Below are 17197 nucleotides of genomic sequence, written 5' to 3'. Positions count from 1 at the left end.
CGGACGTGGCTACTTTCCGGTTCGTAGTGATTAAATGGCTTCCGTTATTTCTTGTTGTGTGATTGGTTTATCTAAATCAGAGACCTGGGGTCTCATTTATAAAGCTGTGCGTAGGATCCTTACTATAAGTGTACGTACGCCCAAAAGCCCAAAATGGCGTACGCCAAAAAAAAGTCAGATTTATAAAACTGTGTGTACGCACACCTGTAAGCTGCAATGTTCCCTTTATAAATCACAGATTACCTACAAGTGTGCGTACGTGAATCAGCCTCTTATCCAGCCCGGTACACACCCATTTTTAACCATAAATAGTCAATGCAAAGCACCTCGTGAATGCTGATCAGTATATGAATGACACTGGCAGTTGTTACACCGAATCATGATGATTGGCGGAGAAAAAGCAAAAAACTTCTCAGACGTTCAGGAATTGCTGCAAATTGAATTATAATTTCGGCCTGTTCTTGTACAGTGTAGGGAAACCTGATCTATAGACTACCTATATTAATAATACCGTCCAAAACGGCAGGCATTACGGCACTCGGGGACAGCTTTGATATACCAGACGTAATAAGATTTAACAGAACTATATATTATATCCAAACCAGCCTTAGTGATAAAAATTAAGATTATATATAATATTTATATATAAAAAACACTCAGCTGTCTGACATTTCCCTATGGAAACAGCCGGTTGCCCCCACAGTGGCGAGAACCTGTATTTGGACCGGGATGGCACGGTTCCGGCGCGTTGCCCTCTCTACTGGACCCAATTCAGTACACAGATCCAAGAGCTCAGCTTTAGGGAATCTAAATTGGCATATTAGCCAGTCATCGTCATGGTCCCTGAAGCCTCTTTCTCTCCTGTTTCTTCCATTGGGGGTTAGTCCTCCTGCAGGGCCAGCAGCGCCATCATGCAGCATTACGCACGGGGGTCACCGCAGTATATTACATGTTTATAACAATTTCTGATTGTTAACACCTTGCTAACACAGCATCAACTAGTGGTATACCCCACCCCAAGATACAATTTGAAGACGAAAGAAAGAGTAATCACAAACAGCAAACACACTTTTCTTCATGCAGGTTTTGTCACAAACAGTATTAAAGTTCGGACTGATAATGAGGACATTAAGGGTAACGATTGCGCTAGAGCTTAACGGCTGTATTTTCAGACTTTGACATTTGATGATATATGCACAGTTTTAAAGACAGCTATTTAGTTATTTACACTGTGTTCTGCAGTTATCTAATGGTAGGGTATTTGATGCTATCCTGTATTCCATGCAGTCAGGCCATCTCCTCCTCCTGTGCTCCATAGCGGACTCTGTGACGGTGAGACAGCGCAGATTAAATATTAAGGAGGAATTTTTATTTAAGATTTGAGTTGGATTTTACAAGGTGTTTATGGAACAAGTATCACTCAGTACAAGCGCAAATAACACTGCTGGATTTAATATTCATGGTAACGTGGATGATATGGAGTGAAAAAAATGTGCTTGAGCCATCAATACTTGAAAATATTAGGAGTAATCGTTATTCCCACATTTACTTTCTGCAGTCTGACTTCAGTTTACCACTTCACCATCTGCGTCGCCAATTCCTGTTTTGTCTCAAAAATTTGTTTTTTATAAATCACAACCTTTGCGTGGGAAGTGGCGTACGCACATTTTCAGCCCCGTTTTGTGCGTTTATAAATGAGACCCCTGGTCTGGGGACAAAGATGGAATGTGTAGATATTTAAAAAAAATCTTGCATGACATTAATATTGGAGGGGTTATTAGAGGTGTACAGTTCACCATAATAATCTTTAAAGATATTTTTCATTTCTTGTTGGTCTGTAGTGACCTGGCCATCCTTGGAGACCACTTCCAAAAACATTCTAAAGGACTCTTCCCATCCTGGACACCACCTGTTTAACCTGTTACCCTCTGGAGGGCGCGACATGACATTCAAAACATGGACCACCAGACTTAAGGAGCATTTCTTTCCGGGGGCCATAAGCACGCTTAACTCCAACAAGCTTTGAATTACCCCTCACATGCAACATTTTGACTGTATTTTAAAGGGAAAAAAATACTGGATCTTGTGCAATAGTTACTTTCATACAAGTGCAATAAATACTTTGATTACTGAATAGTGCAAAATGTCATTGCATTTATTTTACGTGTTATCAGTTTTTTGATAAAGTTGTTTTGTTCTTGTGGTGTTTTGCACTGAGAACCTCTCCTAATTTCGTCGTATTGTGTACAATGATGGCTTTCTATTTCTATGCCATATAAATGTCATAAAAAGTCAAAATACGGTATGCCATTAAAATGTGATTAAAAGTCATAGTACAGTATAGAATAAATATTATAAAAAGTCAAAGTAGGCCTATAGTATTCCACAAAGATGTCATGAGTATAGTACGTGTATATAGTATAGTATGTCAAAGAAAGTCATAAACAAGTCCTAGTACAGTATGTTAAAAAAAGTGAAAAAGTAATAGTATAGTATGTCGAAAAAAGTGAAAAAGTAATAGTATAGTATGTCGAAATAAGCCATAGTATATGTTGAAAGAAGTGAAAAAGTCATAATGTAGTCAGTCAAAAAAAAGAACAAAAGTCATAGTATATTATATCGAAAAAATTTAATAAAAAAGTCATAGTATAGTATGTCGAAAAAAGTGATAAAAAAGCCATAGTATAGTATGTCGAAAAAAGTGATAAAAAAGCCATAGTATAGTATGCCGAAAAAAGAGATAAAAAGCCATAGTATAGTATGTCGAAACTATTTATAAAAAAGCCATAGTATAGTATGTCAAAATACGCCTTTGTATAGTATGTCGAAAAAAGTGACAAAAAAGCCAAAGTATAGTATGTCGAAATATGCCTTTGTATAAAGGAATCTTCCCATCCTGGATACCACCTGTTTAACCTGTTGTCATGCGACATCACAATCAAAACATGGACCACCAGACTTAAGAAGCATTTCTTTCAAGGGGCCATAAGCACGCTTAACTCCAACAAGCATTGAATTACCCCTCGCATGCAACATTTTGACTGTATTTTAAAGGGGAAAAATACTGGATCTTGTGCAATAGTTACTTTATTCTAGTGCAATATTACATTCATAATAGAACAATAAATACTCTGATTACTGAATAGTGCAAAATGTCATTGCATTTATTTTACTTATTATTGTAGAACATGTGTTATCGGTTGTTAATAAAGTTATTTTGTTCTTATGGTGTTTTTTTCTTCTTCGGTCTCTATGTACTGCACTGTATGCCATAAATATTAAAAAAAGTCAAAGTAGGCCTATAGTATTCCACAAAGATGTCATGAGTATAGTATGTGTATATAGTATAGTATGTCAAAGAAAGTAATGAACAAGTCATAGTATAGTATGTCGAAAAAGTGAAAAAAGCCATAGTATAGAATGTCGAAAGTTAGTATGGTATGTCGAAAAGAATTATAAAAAAGGCATAGTATTTAAAAAAAGTGATAAAAAAGCAATAGAACAGTATGTCGAAAAAAGTGATAAAAAGCAATAGTATAGTATGTCGAAAAAAGGGATAAAAAGGGCATAGTATAGTATGTCGAAAAAAGGGATAAAAAGGGCATAGTATAGTATGTCGAAAAAAGGAATAAAAAGCCAAAGTATAGTATGTCGAAAAAAGGGATAAAAAGGGCATAGTATAGTATGTCAAAAAAGGTGCTAAAAAAAGCCATAGTATAGTATGTCGAAAAAAGCTATAGTATAGTATGTCGAAAAAAGGGCATAAAAAGGGATAGAAAGGGCATAGTATAGTATGTCGAAAAAAGCCACAGTATAGTATGTTGAAAAAAGTGATAAAAAAGCCATAGTATAGTATGTCAAAAAAAGGAATAGAAAGGGCATAGTATAGTATGTCGAAAAAAGTGATAAAAAAGCCATAGTATAGTACGTTGAAAAAAGTGATAAAAAACCATAGTATAGTATGTCAAAAAAGGAATAGAAAGGGCATAATATAGTACGTCGAAAAAAGTGATAAAAAAGCCATAGTATAGTATGTGGAAAAAAGGAATAAAAAGCCATAGTATAGTATGTCGAAAAAAGTGATAAAAAAGCCATAGTATAGTATGTCGAAAAAAGTGACAAAAAAGCCAAAGTATAGTATGTCAAAAAAAGGAATAGAAAGGGCATAGTATAGTATGTCAAAAAAAGTGATAAAAAAGCCATAGTATAGTATGTCGAAAAAAGTGATAAAAAGCCATAGTATAGTATGTCGAAAAAAGGAATAAAAAGCCATAGTACAGTATGTCGAAAAAAGGGATAAAAAGGGCATAGTATAGTATGTTGAAAAAAGTGATAAAAAAGCCATAGTATAGTACGTTGAAAAAAGTGATAAAAAACCATAGTATAGTATGTCAAAAAAAAGGATAAAAAGCCATAGTACAGTATGTCGAAAAAAGCTATAGTATAGTATGTTGAAAAAAGGGATGAAAAAGCCATAGTATAGTATGTCGAACAAAGTGATAAAAAAGCCATAGTATAGTATGTCAAAAAAATTGATAAAAAGCCATAGTACAGTATGTTGAAAAAAGCCATAGTATAGTATGTTGAAAAAGCCATAGTATAGTATGTCGAACAAAGTGATAAAAAAGCCATAGTATAGTATGTCGAAAAAAGCCATAGTATAGTATGTCGAAAAAAAGTGATAAAAAAGCCATAGTATAGTATGTTGAAAAAAGCCATAGTATAGTATGTCGAAAAAAGTGATAAAAAAGCCATATAGTATAGTCGAAAAATGAGAAAAAAAGTCATAGTATAGTATGTCGAAAAAAAGTGATTAAAAAGCCATAGTATAGTATGTCGAAAATAAAGCCATAGTATGTCAAAAAAGTGATAAAAAAGCCATAATATAGTGTGTCGAAAAAATGTCATCAAAAAGCCATTGTATAGTATGTCGAAATAAGCCATAGTATAGTATGTCCAAAAAAGTGATTAAAAAAGCCATAGTATAGTATGTCAAAAAATAAGCCATAGTATAACATGTCGAAAAAAGTAAAAAAAGCCATAGTATAGTATGTCGAAAAAAAGTCATAGTATAGTATGTCGAAAAAAGTGATAAAAAAAGCCATAGTATAGTATGTCGATAAAAGCCATAGTATGGTACGTTGAACAAAAGCCATAGTATAGTATGTCGAAAAAGCCATAGTATAGTATGTCAAAAAAATGTGAAAAAAAAGCCATAGTATAGTATGTCGAAAAAAGCCATAGTATAGTATGTCGAAAAAAGTGATAAAAAAGCCATAGTATAGTATGTCGAAAAAAGTGATAAAAAAGCCACAGTATAGTATGTCGAAAAAAGTGATAAAAAAGCCATAGTATAGTATGTCGAAAAAAGTGATAAAAAAGCCACAGTATAGTATGTCGAAAAAAGTGATAAAAAAGCCATAGTATAGTATGTCGAAAAAAGCTATAGTATAGTATGTCGAAATAAGCCATAGTATAGTATGTCGAAAAAAAGTCATAGTATAGTATGTCGAAAAAAAGTGATAAAAAAGCCATAGTATAGTATGTCGAAAAAAAGTGATAAAAAAGTCATAGTATAGTATGTCGAAAAAAAGTGATAAAAAAGCTATAGTATAGTATGTTGAATAAAAGTGATAAAAGAGCCATAGTATATTATGTCAAAAAAAGTGATAAAAAAGCCATAGTATAGTATGTCGAATAAAGTGATAAAAAAGCCATAGTATAGAATGTTGAATAAAGTGATAAAAAAGCCATAGAATGTTGAAAACAGCCATAGTATAGTATGTCAAAAAAAGTGATAAAAAAGCCATAGTATAGTAGGTCTATAAAATAATAAAAAGGCCATAGTATAGTATGTTGAATAAAGTGATAAAAAAGCCATAGTATAGTATGTCGAATAGTGATAAAAAAGCCATAGTATAGTATGTTGAATAAAATAATAGAAAAGCCATAGTATAGTATGTCGAATAAAGTGATAAAAAAGCCATAGTATAGTATGTTAAAAAAAGCCATAGTATAGTATGTCGAATAAAATAATAAAAAAGCCATAGTATAGTATGTCGAATAAAGTGATAAAAAAGCCATAGTATAGTATGTCGAAAAAAGTGATAAAAAAGCCATAGTATAGTATGTTCAATAAAATAATAAAAAGGCCATAGTATAGTATGTCTAAAAAGTGATAAAAAAGCCATAGTATAGTAGGTCTAAAAAGTGTGATATAAAGCCATAGTATAGAATGTCGAAAAAAAAGTGATAAAAAGTCATAGTATAGTATGTCAAAAACAGCCATAGTATAGTATGTCGAAAAAAGTCATAGTATAGTATGTCGTAAAAAGGGATAAAAACAGTCATAGTATAGTATGTCAAAAACAGCCATAGTATGTCAAAAAAAGTGATAAAAAAGCCATAGTATAGTATGTTGAAATAAAGTGATAAAAGTATAGTATGTCAAATAAAATAATAAAAAAAGCCATAGTATAGTATGTTGAATAAAATAAAAAAGCCATAGTATAGTATGTCGAATAAAATAATAAAAAAGCCATAGTATAGTTTTTCGAATAAAATAATAAAAAGCCATAGTATAGTATGTCAAATAAAGTGATAAAAAAGCCATAGTATAGTATGTCGAAAAAAATGTCATAGTATAGTATGTCGAAAAAAAGTGATTAAAAAAAGCCATAGTATAGTATGTCAAAAACAGCCATAGTATAGTATGTCAAAAAAAGTGATAAAAAAGCCATAGTATAGTAGGTCTAAAAAGTGTGATATAAAGCCTTAGTATAGTATGTAAAAAAAAAGCCATAGTATAGTATGTCGAAAAAGTGATAAAAAAGCCATAGTATAGTATGTCGAAAAAAGCTATACTATAGTAAGTCGAAAAATAGTGATAAAAAAGCCATAGTATAGTATATCAAAAAAGTCATAGTATAGTATGTCGAAAAAAGTGATAAAAAAGCCATAGTATAGTATGTCGAAAAAAGTGATAAAACAGCCATAGTATAGTATGTCGAAAAAAAGTCATAGTATAGTATGTCGAAAAAAGTGAAAAAAGTCATAGTATTGTATGTCGTAAAAAATAAAAAATAAATAGTCATAGTATAGCATCTCGAAGAAAGTGCTCAATAGGCAGATGAGGTGGTCTAGTGGTTAAGGTGATGGACTGCTAATCCATTGTTCTCCGCATTTGTGGGTTTGAATCCCGTCCTTGTCAAACCATAGTGAATTAATTTGCTACAGCTGTGTCTAAACATAATAACTGGATTCTAATTATGTCGAAAAAAGTGATTAAAAAAGCCATAGTATAGTATGTCGAAAAAGTCAGAGTATAGTATGTCGAAAAAAGTGATAAAAAGCCATAGTATAGTATGTCAAAAAAGTCATAGTATAGTATGTCCAAAAAAAAGTCATAGTATAGTATGTCGAAAAAAGTGATAAAAAAGCCATAGTATAGTATGTCGAAAAAGTCAGAGTATAGTATGTCGAAAAAAGTGATAATAAGCCATAGTATAGTATGTCGAAAAAAGTGATAAAAAAGCCATAGTATAGTATGTCGAAAAAAGTGATAAAAAAAGCCATAGTATAGTATGTCGAAAAAAGTGATAAAAAAGCCATAGTATAGTATGTCGAAAAGTGATAAAAAAGCCATAGTAAAGTGAAGTGAAAAAAGTCATACTATTGTATTTCTAAAAAATAAATATTATGTATTTAGGAATAGATGAGGTGGTCTAGTGGTTAAGGTGATGGACTGCTAATCCATTGTTCTCCGCATTTGTTGGTTCAAATCCCGTCCTTGTTGAACCATAGTGAATAATTCTGCTACAGCTACGTCTCAACATAATAACTGGATTCTATCGAAAAAAGTGATAAAAAAGCCATAGTATAGTATGTCGAAAAAAGTGAAAAAAAGCCATAGTATAGTATGTCGAAATAAGTCAGTGAAAACAGCCATAGTATAGTATGTCGAAAAAAGCGATAAAAAAGCCATAGTATAGTATGTCGAAAAAAGCGATAAAAAAGTCATAGTATATTGAAATAACATACTAACATATGTTGAAAAAAGAGATAAAAAAGCCATAGTATAGTATGTCGAAAAAAGTGAAAAAAGGTCATAGTATAGTATGTCAAAAAAAGTGATAAAAAAAGCCATAGTATAGTATGTCGAAAAAATTGATAAAACAGCCATAGTATAGTATGTCGAAAAAAGTGATTAAAAAAGTCATAGTATAGTAGGTCGAAAAAAGTGAGTATAGTATGTCAAAAAAAGCGATAAAAAAGCCATATTATAGTATGTCGAAAAAAGTGAGAAAACAGCCATAGTATAGTATGTCGAAAAAAGTGAGTATAGTATGTCAAAAAAAGCGATAAAAAAAGCCATACTATAGTATGTCGAAAAAAGTGATAAAACAGCCATAGTATAGTATGTCGAAAAAAATGATAAAACAGCCATAGTATAGTATGTCGAAAAAAATTGATAAAACAGCCATAGTATAGTATGTCGAAAAAAGTGATAAAAAAGCCATAGTATAGTATGTCGAAAAATATGATAAAAAGTCATAGTATTGTATGTCGTAAAAATAAAAAAGAAATAGTCATAGTATAGCATCTCGAAGAAAGTGCTCAATAGGCAGATGAGGTGGTCTAGTGGTTAAGGTGATGGACTGCTAATCCATTGTGCTCCGCATTTGTGGGTCGAATCCCGTTGAATTATTCCGCTACAACTATGTCTCAACATAATAACTGGATTCTTTCAAATAATTACGTTGTAAAAAAGTCATAGTATAGTATGTCAAAAAAAGTGACAAAAAAGCCATAGTATAGTATATCGAAATAAGCCATAGTAGAGTATGTCGAAAAAAGTGATAAAAAATCCATAGTATAGTATGTCGAAAAGTGATAAAAAAGCCATAGTATAGTAAAGTGAAGTGAAAAAAGTCATACTATTGTATTTCTAAAAAATAAATATTATGTATTTAGGAATAGATGAGGTGGTCTAGTGGTTAAGGTGATGGACTGCTAATCCATTGTTCTCCGCATTTGTTGGTTCAAATCCCGTCCTTGTTGAACCATAGTGAATAATTCTGCTACAGCTACGTCTCAACATAATAACTGGATTCTATCGAAAAAAGCGATAAAAAAGCCATAGTATAGTATGTCGAAAAAAGCCATAGTATAGTATGTCGAAAAAAGCGATAAAAAAGTCATAGTATATTGAAATAACATACTAACATATGTTGAAAAAAGAGATAAAAAAGCCATAGTATAGTATGTCAAAAAGTCATGCTATAGTATGTCGAAAAAAGTGAAAAAAAAGCCATAGTATAGTATGTCGAAAAAAGCGATAAAAAAGCCATAGTATAGTATGTCGAAAAAAGCGATAAAAAAGCCATAGTATAGTATGTCGAAAAAAGTGAGAGTATAGTATGTTGAAAAAAGTGAAAAAAAGCCATAGTATAGTATGTCGAAAAAAGTGAGAAAACAGCCATAGTATAGTATGTCAAAAAAAGCCATAGAGTATAGTATGTCAAAAAAGTGATAAAAAAGTCATGCTATAGTATGTCGAAAAAAGTGATTAAAAAAGTCATAGTATAGTATGTCGAAAAAAGTGAGTATAGTATGTCGAAAAAAAAGCGATAAAAAAGCCATAGTATAGTATGTCGAAAAAAGTGAGAGTATAGTATGTTGAAAAAAGTGAAAAAAAGCCATAGTATAGTATGTCGAAAAAAAGCCATAGTATAGTATGTCAAAAAAGCGAAAAAAAAGCCATACTATAGTATGTCGAAAAAAGTGAGAAAAAAAGCCGTAGTACAGTATGTCGAAAAAAGTGAAAAAAAAGCCATAGTATAGTATGTTGAAAAAAGTGAAAAAAAAGCCATAGTATAGTATGTCGAAAAAAGTGAGTATAGTATGTCGAAAAAAGCGATAGTATAGTATGTTGAAAAAAGTGAGAAAACAGCCATAGTATAGCATGTCGAAAAAAGTGATAAAAAAGTCATAGTATAGTATGTCGAAAAAGCCATAGTCTAGTCAGTCGAAACATTTCATAAAAAGTCATAGTATAGTATGTTGAAAAAGTCATAAACAAATCAGAGTATAGTATTTCGAAAAAAAGTCATAGTATAGTCAAAGTAATGTAAAAAGTCATAGTGCAGTGTGTCGAAGAAAAAAAAAGTATTAGTATAGTATGTCGAAAAAAGTCATAGTATAGTAGGGATGCAACGACTATAAATTTAGTTGGTATGATTATAGTCTGAAGAATAATCCCGGTTTCACGATAATCATGATTGTTATGCATGAATTAATTTCACTACTAATGTATATCACTCAAGATTTTAATGTGTTTGTTAGTGCTGCCTTTTGAAACAGAAACACCGTTTAAATGTTTTGAAAATGATTATATCATCAATCATCAACCTTTTTATTTAAATTAATCTGAAAAGTTTAGAGACTGGAGGTAAATCAGTCACACCACAAACAAAGAGGCTAGAAACGGCCCTGCTAGCTGGTGTTTCTAAAAGTTGGAGGAGTAAAATGCACCGGTCACATGGAGATTGGCAGGATGTTGCCAAGGAATACATATACGTGATGGAGAGATCTCTTTGCAGCCCTATGTCCCATAGCGGATGAAGAGAAGTAACTAAGTAGGTTAAGTGGTAACGTCAGTGACATGATTGAGCTGTTGCTGAGTTTTGCCTCGTACGAACATAACGCTATCGTCAGCTCACTCACTGTAAATGCAAACGTCGGCTTTTGACTCGTAGCTGTTAACTGTAACGTTACAGTTAACAATAAAGAGGCTAACGTTAGCTAACTGGTAACATTAACAAGCTAACAAACACTTAACAACGTTAACAAACAAAGCAAGTCGCTAGAAAACTCACCAACTTGGGTTGAATTCCCCATTGAAGCTGCAGCTGTCGTGAGGTCAGGGGCTGGCTCTGCGTTTTCCTGGTGTTTGCTTACTTGATGTAACTCAAAAAAATTGCAGCAGTAATTTATCTCACCACAGGACGCTGTTGTACATCACTCTGACAAGTCAAAACTTGTCAAAAAAAAAAAAAAACAGGCGGTGAACAGCGTCTGATTTCATGCGTGTAGCGCGTGTGAGCACGCGAGCGTTTATGTCATAAGGAGGTTTAATAAAAACTGCACACACTGATACACATAACGTGCAGTCAGTTAACACTCGGTGTAGGAGCCTTTACGATTAATAACCGTGACATTTTAAAGCACGGTTAATAGTGGAAGCTACGGTGGCCCTGAAGTGCAAATCACAACAGCAAATAGAAAAACACAACGGCAAATAGGAAAACAGAACAGCAAATATGAAAACACAACAGCAAATAGGAAAACACGACAGCAAATATTAAAACACGACAGCAAACATGAAAACACGACAGCAAACAGGAAAACACGACAGCAAATAGGAAAACACTTCAATAAATCATAAAACACGACGGCAAATATGAAAACACAACAGCAAATAGGAAAACACGACAGCAAATAGGAAAACAAAACGGCATTAACTTCTACCGGAAAAGGTAGGGCCTATCTAGCAGAGGACGGAGCCTCCTGATTGGACAGACGGACTGTCTCTCTGTTAAAAGTAGGCGCTTTTCCGTGTTTTTCACCTCGCCTTCCTGTTAAAAGACAGACAGTCCGTCTGTCCAATCAGGAGGGTCCGTCCTCTGCTGGATAGGCCCTACCTTTTCCGGTAGAAGTTAATGCTGTCGTGTTTTCATATTTGCTGTCGTGTTTTCCTATTTGCTGTCGTGTTTTCCTATTTGCCATTGTGTTTTCCTATTTGCTGTCGTGTTTTCCTATTGGCCGTCGTGTTTTCCGATTTGCTGTTGTGTTTTATGATTTGTTGAAGTGTTTTCATATTTGCTGTCGTGTTTTCCTATTTGCCGTCGTGTTTTCCTATTTGCTGTTGTGTTTTCCGATTTGCTGAAGTGTTTTCATATTTGCCGTCGTGTTTTCCTATTTGCTGTTGTGTTTTCCGATTTGCTGTTGTGTTTTATGATTTGTTGAAGTGTTTTCATATTTGCTGTCGTGTTTTCATATTTCCTGTCGTGTTTTCCTATTTGCCGTCGTGTTTTCCTATTTGCTGTCGTGTTTTCCTATTTGCCATTGTGTTTTATGATTTGTTGAAGTGTTTTCATATTTGCTGTCGTGTTTTCCTATTTGCTGTCGTGTTTTCATGTTTGCTGTCGTGTTTTCATGTTTGCTGTCGTGTTTTCATATTTGCTGTCGTGTTTTCCTATTTGCCGTTGTGTTTTCCTATTTGCCGTTGTGTTTTATGATTTGCTGTTGCGTTTTTTTATTTGCTGTTGTGATTTGCACTTCAGGGCCACCGTAGAATCGGTTAATTACTGCATCCCTATTATAGTATTTCGAAAAAGGTCATAGTATAGTAGTCGTTTTTTAGTAGTATGTGGAAAAAAAGTAAAAAAAATAAAAATAAAATAAAAGTCATAGTATGACAAAAAAGTCTTAGTCATAGTATATTATGTTGAAAAATGTCAGTGTGTCGAAAAAAGTTTAAAAAAAATAAAAAAAGTCATAGTCCTATCGTCATATGTTGAAAAAGTCATAAAAAAGTAACAGTATAGTATATTGTGTCAAGAACACACCAACTGCGCCACCAGCGCAAATACGTCTTAGCACATTTCTCTTGAGCACCTCATCTTGGTGATCTACTCCTGAAGCTGTCAATTGACATGTTCGTTCTATTATTTGTTGTTCACAGCGGCAAACCGACAAAGACACCCAGTGATTAAGTCATTGTGTAGTATGTCAAAAAAAAAGTCATAGAAAAGTTTTAGTAGGCCTATGTCATAGAAAGTAATAAAAACGCCATAGTATAATGTTGAAAAAATGTCATAGTATACTCTGCCATAAAAAGTCATTTAGTATGCCATACAAAAGCCGTATAGTATGCCATAAAAAGTCATAGTATGTTCTGTAACTGCTGGATGTGTAAATAAGCTACTGTTTGCTAACAAGTTTGCCATATCAACTTAAAAATTGACTTGTTTCTGCTACCTCCAAGTGGCGAAAAATGGTTATTGCATATTTAAAAATCATATGAGAGGTTTAGCAAAGATTAGGTTTTTTTTCCCAAGATTACCAGTTTTTATTTTGTTGTTTTGTTTAGAAATACAAACCATGAATATAATAATATTTATTCCACCAGCATCTTAAAATAATCTGTCTGGCTATCAATAAACTAGTTTGGACCCAGCTTCAAATACTTGATGAGGCATTTAGATATGGATCCAGTTCAAACAGCCAGGCCACTTTGGTCCAGACTACTTTTAAGTGAGCGATTATCAGATGTGTTTTAGATACGGTTTGACAGAGTTGTAAAGGTTATAATGGGGCAGTGAAATCTCTTTTTGATGGAACCGTTAAAAACTCTTAAAAATCTGAATAATGACAAGGTGTCCCAAATGCACATTGGCTGGTCACTGGTTTAATCTTTAACAATGCAATGTAAAGCAACTAGTAGTCAAATAAATACAGGAAAGTAAAAGTATATTATTTAAAAGTATAAAGGATTAAATAGAAACATTCAAGTATAGTACAATCACCTCATATTTTCCAGCACTGCTGCAATGTTTACTGTCTTTTGCACCGTTAGGGAGCATTTTTCGATAATTTTCTAAATGTCTTAGCATATTGAAGATGCTGGACCAGCAGGTATCATCCCTGTGTAAGTACTGTATGTTGGTCTAAGCCTACATGTTGAAATAGCATCATACTTTGTGTGGTATGGCTCTATTTTTATTGAGAAATAGCATGAAACTGGGAGAGAGAATATTCTGTGGAGTTTTACCTCTCTGTCCTCGTCCATTAGATTATAGCTGGCTGGCCGTGACCAGCCACTGGAGCAAATTGTCAATTATGATGTTTATTGTAGAGCACACAGTCGACTCTATGGCCTGAGGGGGAAGGGTGGATGCTGCTGAGGAGGCATACCTCGATCCCCTCCTCGCCTTTCCCCCTGTTCCTCGCCTCATTCTTCCTCCAGGCTAATTTGGTGGCTGCTCTGTGTGACACCTGCCACCGAGCCAAATAGAGATAACCATTCCCCATGGATTTCCCCTGGGGGAGACAGGAGGAGGGAGGCCTCTTTCATATTTGTCCTGATGCTCGTGAGGGCCAGCGCTGGCTATAACCAGGTGATCCTGAATCTTACAAAAGCCCAATAAATGCAAATGGCCCAATATCAGTGGTCATTATTAGATTTTTTCTGTTATTGTAATGAGACATACAACATATTATACATTTAATGTTCTGACATCCAAATCTGATTAATCAAAAAAAACTATCAAGACAAGGTAAAATTACAAGATTTTGTGGTTTTATTCACATATACAGTACAAACATTCACTTTTTTTAGTTGTTACTGAAGTGCAATTTACAGACCTTAGCAGCAATTCTTCATATACTTTAATTTACATGATAATTAGACATTTTAGGATCTCTTTCACATCTTTGTCAACATCTTTTATACATTTTTTTTTTTCAATTTATTTTGTATTTATTTATTTACATTTGTACACTTTTTGATACATTATTGCCATTCAGACATGCCTTATACTTATTATCTCTCAAAATAAATCTTCAAATCTGTTTTCATGGCTAACACAGCCATTATGAGACATGGTGCGAAGCAATGAGGAATGTTACCTTTGTCGAGTTATGGAGTGTAGGCTGACACCACTCAAACAATAAACATCTGCAACACGTTGATAAAAAACAAACAAATACAACCTCTGTTCTGATACACACAGACATGATTTACACAAAATCTGATCAAAGAATCAGACATGAGTTTCTGAAAAAAGACTTCCGGTGATTTTATTAATTAAAGCTGCCACAGGTCGAGGCTGGACTAAAAACCAGGTCCTGGACCCTCAGGAGCCCCAGAGGTACTAGGTTTTCTGTATGTCAATTGGTTTTGGTCATTTTAAATGGCAGATTTCTTGGTGAATTTGCTTTACTACAGTTCAGTATCCACTAATGTGTGTTGTCCCATTCACAGAGCTGTTTATTAACACTGGATTGGTTGTTTTTTTTAGCGCACACACAGAACAGACAGCTAACTAGCTACGATATTCGCTGAATTTGACAAAAAGTGTATTTGATTAGAATCACAGACCTTTATTATGAATACATAATCACTAATAATCGTTTTTTACCATACATACAAGTCACGAGTATGCAATGCTACATAGCAGAGGTGCCCAAATTATTTCATATGAAGGGCCAAAAATGTATTTGGATGGAAGGCCATGGGCCAAAAATAAGTGATGATTTTATGAGAAATTTAACATTCTAAATCTAAAATAAAAATTTTGAAAATAACACTGCTCTTAAATCTGCATATATCTCCCAATATCAGTGGGAGACATGAAGTCTGTTTTTGTTTTTTCAAAAGTCTTTCAACATTAGGGCTCCAGCTGACTTACTACATTTTATTTTAAACACTGCCTCCATCTTGACTGGTTGACTCAAAGCCAATGCTTAAGCACGGCTCACAGCATGTGAAGGGGGAGCGGGAGAGAGGAAGAATACCGTAATTCTTGTAATTCTTGGTAGATAAAACTTACATACTTAATTTAATAGGGAAGTTTACCAGCACTGTGCTTTACATTGCTGTAAAATTGAAATTAAGTACTTTTTAGCTGCACAAAATGTATGTTTCCTATCATTAGTCTACAGTTATGATTTTATAGCACTTTCTAAATAAGAGGAAAATAAGTATGAGCATCTCAAATGCCATGGCGGGGCCAAAAACAAAGGGAGAACGGGCCAAATTGGGCGACCTTGCTATAGAGAAATAAATTAGTTTAAAAAACTGGTCTATAGTGAAAGGGAAGCCAGATGCAAGTCACATGTGGGTTAAGTTGTCTCTTGTGTAAATCTGCCTGTGTGTCAAAACATCCACCTCACACGCTGACCTCCACTGGAGGTCTCATTCTACACTTCAATCGGCCAGACAGTCAACAATTTGGTTTGGTACTGTATCCTCACTGGAGCACATCATGCTGCCAGAACAGGGGCTCAATAGGAGCAGGACAGGAAAACGACAACAGAAGTGACATACCACTAGATGTCACTCTCACTACTTAGATTTTACTGCTGACTGAGCTATGCTGCTGGCTGGTTTGGATGGCTCGTCTGAAATCCTTAAAGAGAATACAGCAATGGCAGAACAACACAGTCATGATCACAATGAATATCAACACTTAGCTGCATAAAAAATGATTAAAAAAATCACACACACACACACACGTGTGTATGTTTACATCATGAAATATGCAGAGACATACAGTATAAATAGTGTGAGGTACAAATGTACATGGTGGTGATCAGGGATATCCATATTCACCTCTCTGATAGTTAATCTTTAATTCCTACATCAGGGGTTGTGTGTTGAGGTTTGTGGAAAACGGTGTTTCAAAATGATGAATGATGATGAAAGTCGACCACAGAGATGACGGTGAGGTGGGCGTGGGCTGACAAAACCTTTTCGCCACCTTGACTATTATCTGTTCAGGGCGGTCATGACCACTGAGAGAAAGCACAAGTCGATCAGATCAACAAGGGCTCGCTAAAGAGTCACTACTGAAAATTGGGGACAACAAGCTTCGATTCAGATTCAGCCTGAAAACTGAGCTCAACCAGGTCTATAGACAGAAGGAGAAAAGTAATGCATTTAGGATGAAAGAGAGGGAAAAACATCACCTCCACCTGTACTTAGGCAAGCTGTAATGGCTGCGTTTATGTACCTCGCCTCGATTCTCTCCCCAGTGGGGTGAGGAAGGATGGGAGAAAAAAAAAAAAGGGTGTATTAACCTGTCGTCGTGTCGTGTTAACCTCTGCCGCGCATGAAAGGCAGGGGCGGTGGAGGGGCAGACGCAAGCAAAGAGGAGAGAGTGACAAAGAGAAGGTAAGGAAAATAGGTGGAGGAAGGAAGGAAATGGAAAGAGGGCAAGGAGGGAGAGATGGAGACAAAAAGAGGAGGAAGCCAGGAGTCAAAGGTTGAGTCGGAGGAGGAGGACAAATGTAGAAATGAGAACGGGAAGGTGAGGCGGGCTGAAGCAATTGTATGTCCTTCTCTTTTTCTCACTCTCTCTTCCCATCACTTCCCTTCCTCTTCTTCTATCACCCGTCACCCTGACAGGGCCGG

This window comes from Sander vitreus, chromosome 22, assembly GCF_031162955.1.
Source record: "Sander vitreus isolate 19-12246 chromosome 22, sanVit1, whole genome shotgun sequence".
In the NCBI taxonomy this organism is placed as follows: Eukaryota; Metazoa; Chordata; class Actinopteri; order Perciformes; family Percidae; genus Sander; species Sander vitreus.
The sequence above is the reverse complement of the archived record's forward strand: the minus strand, read 5'-3'. Positions refer to the sequence as shown.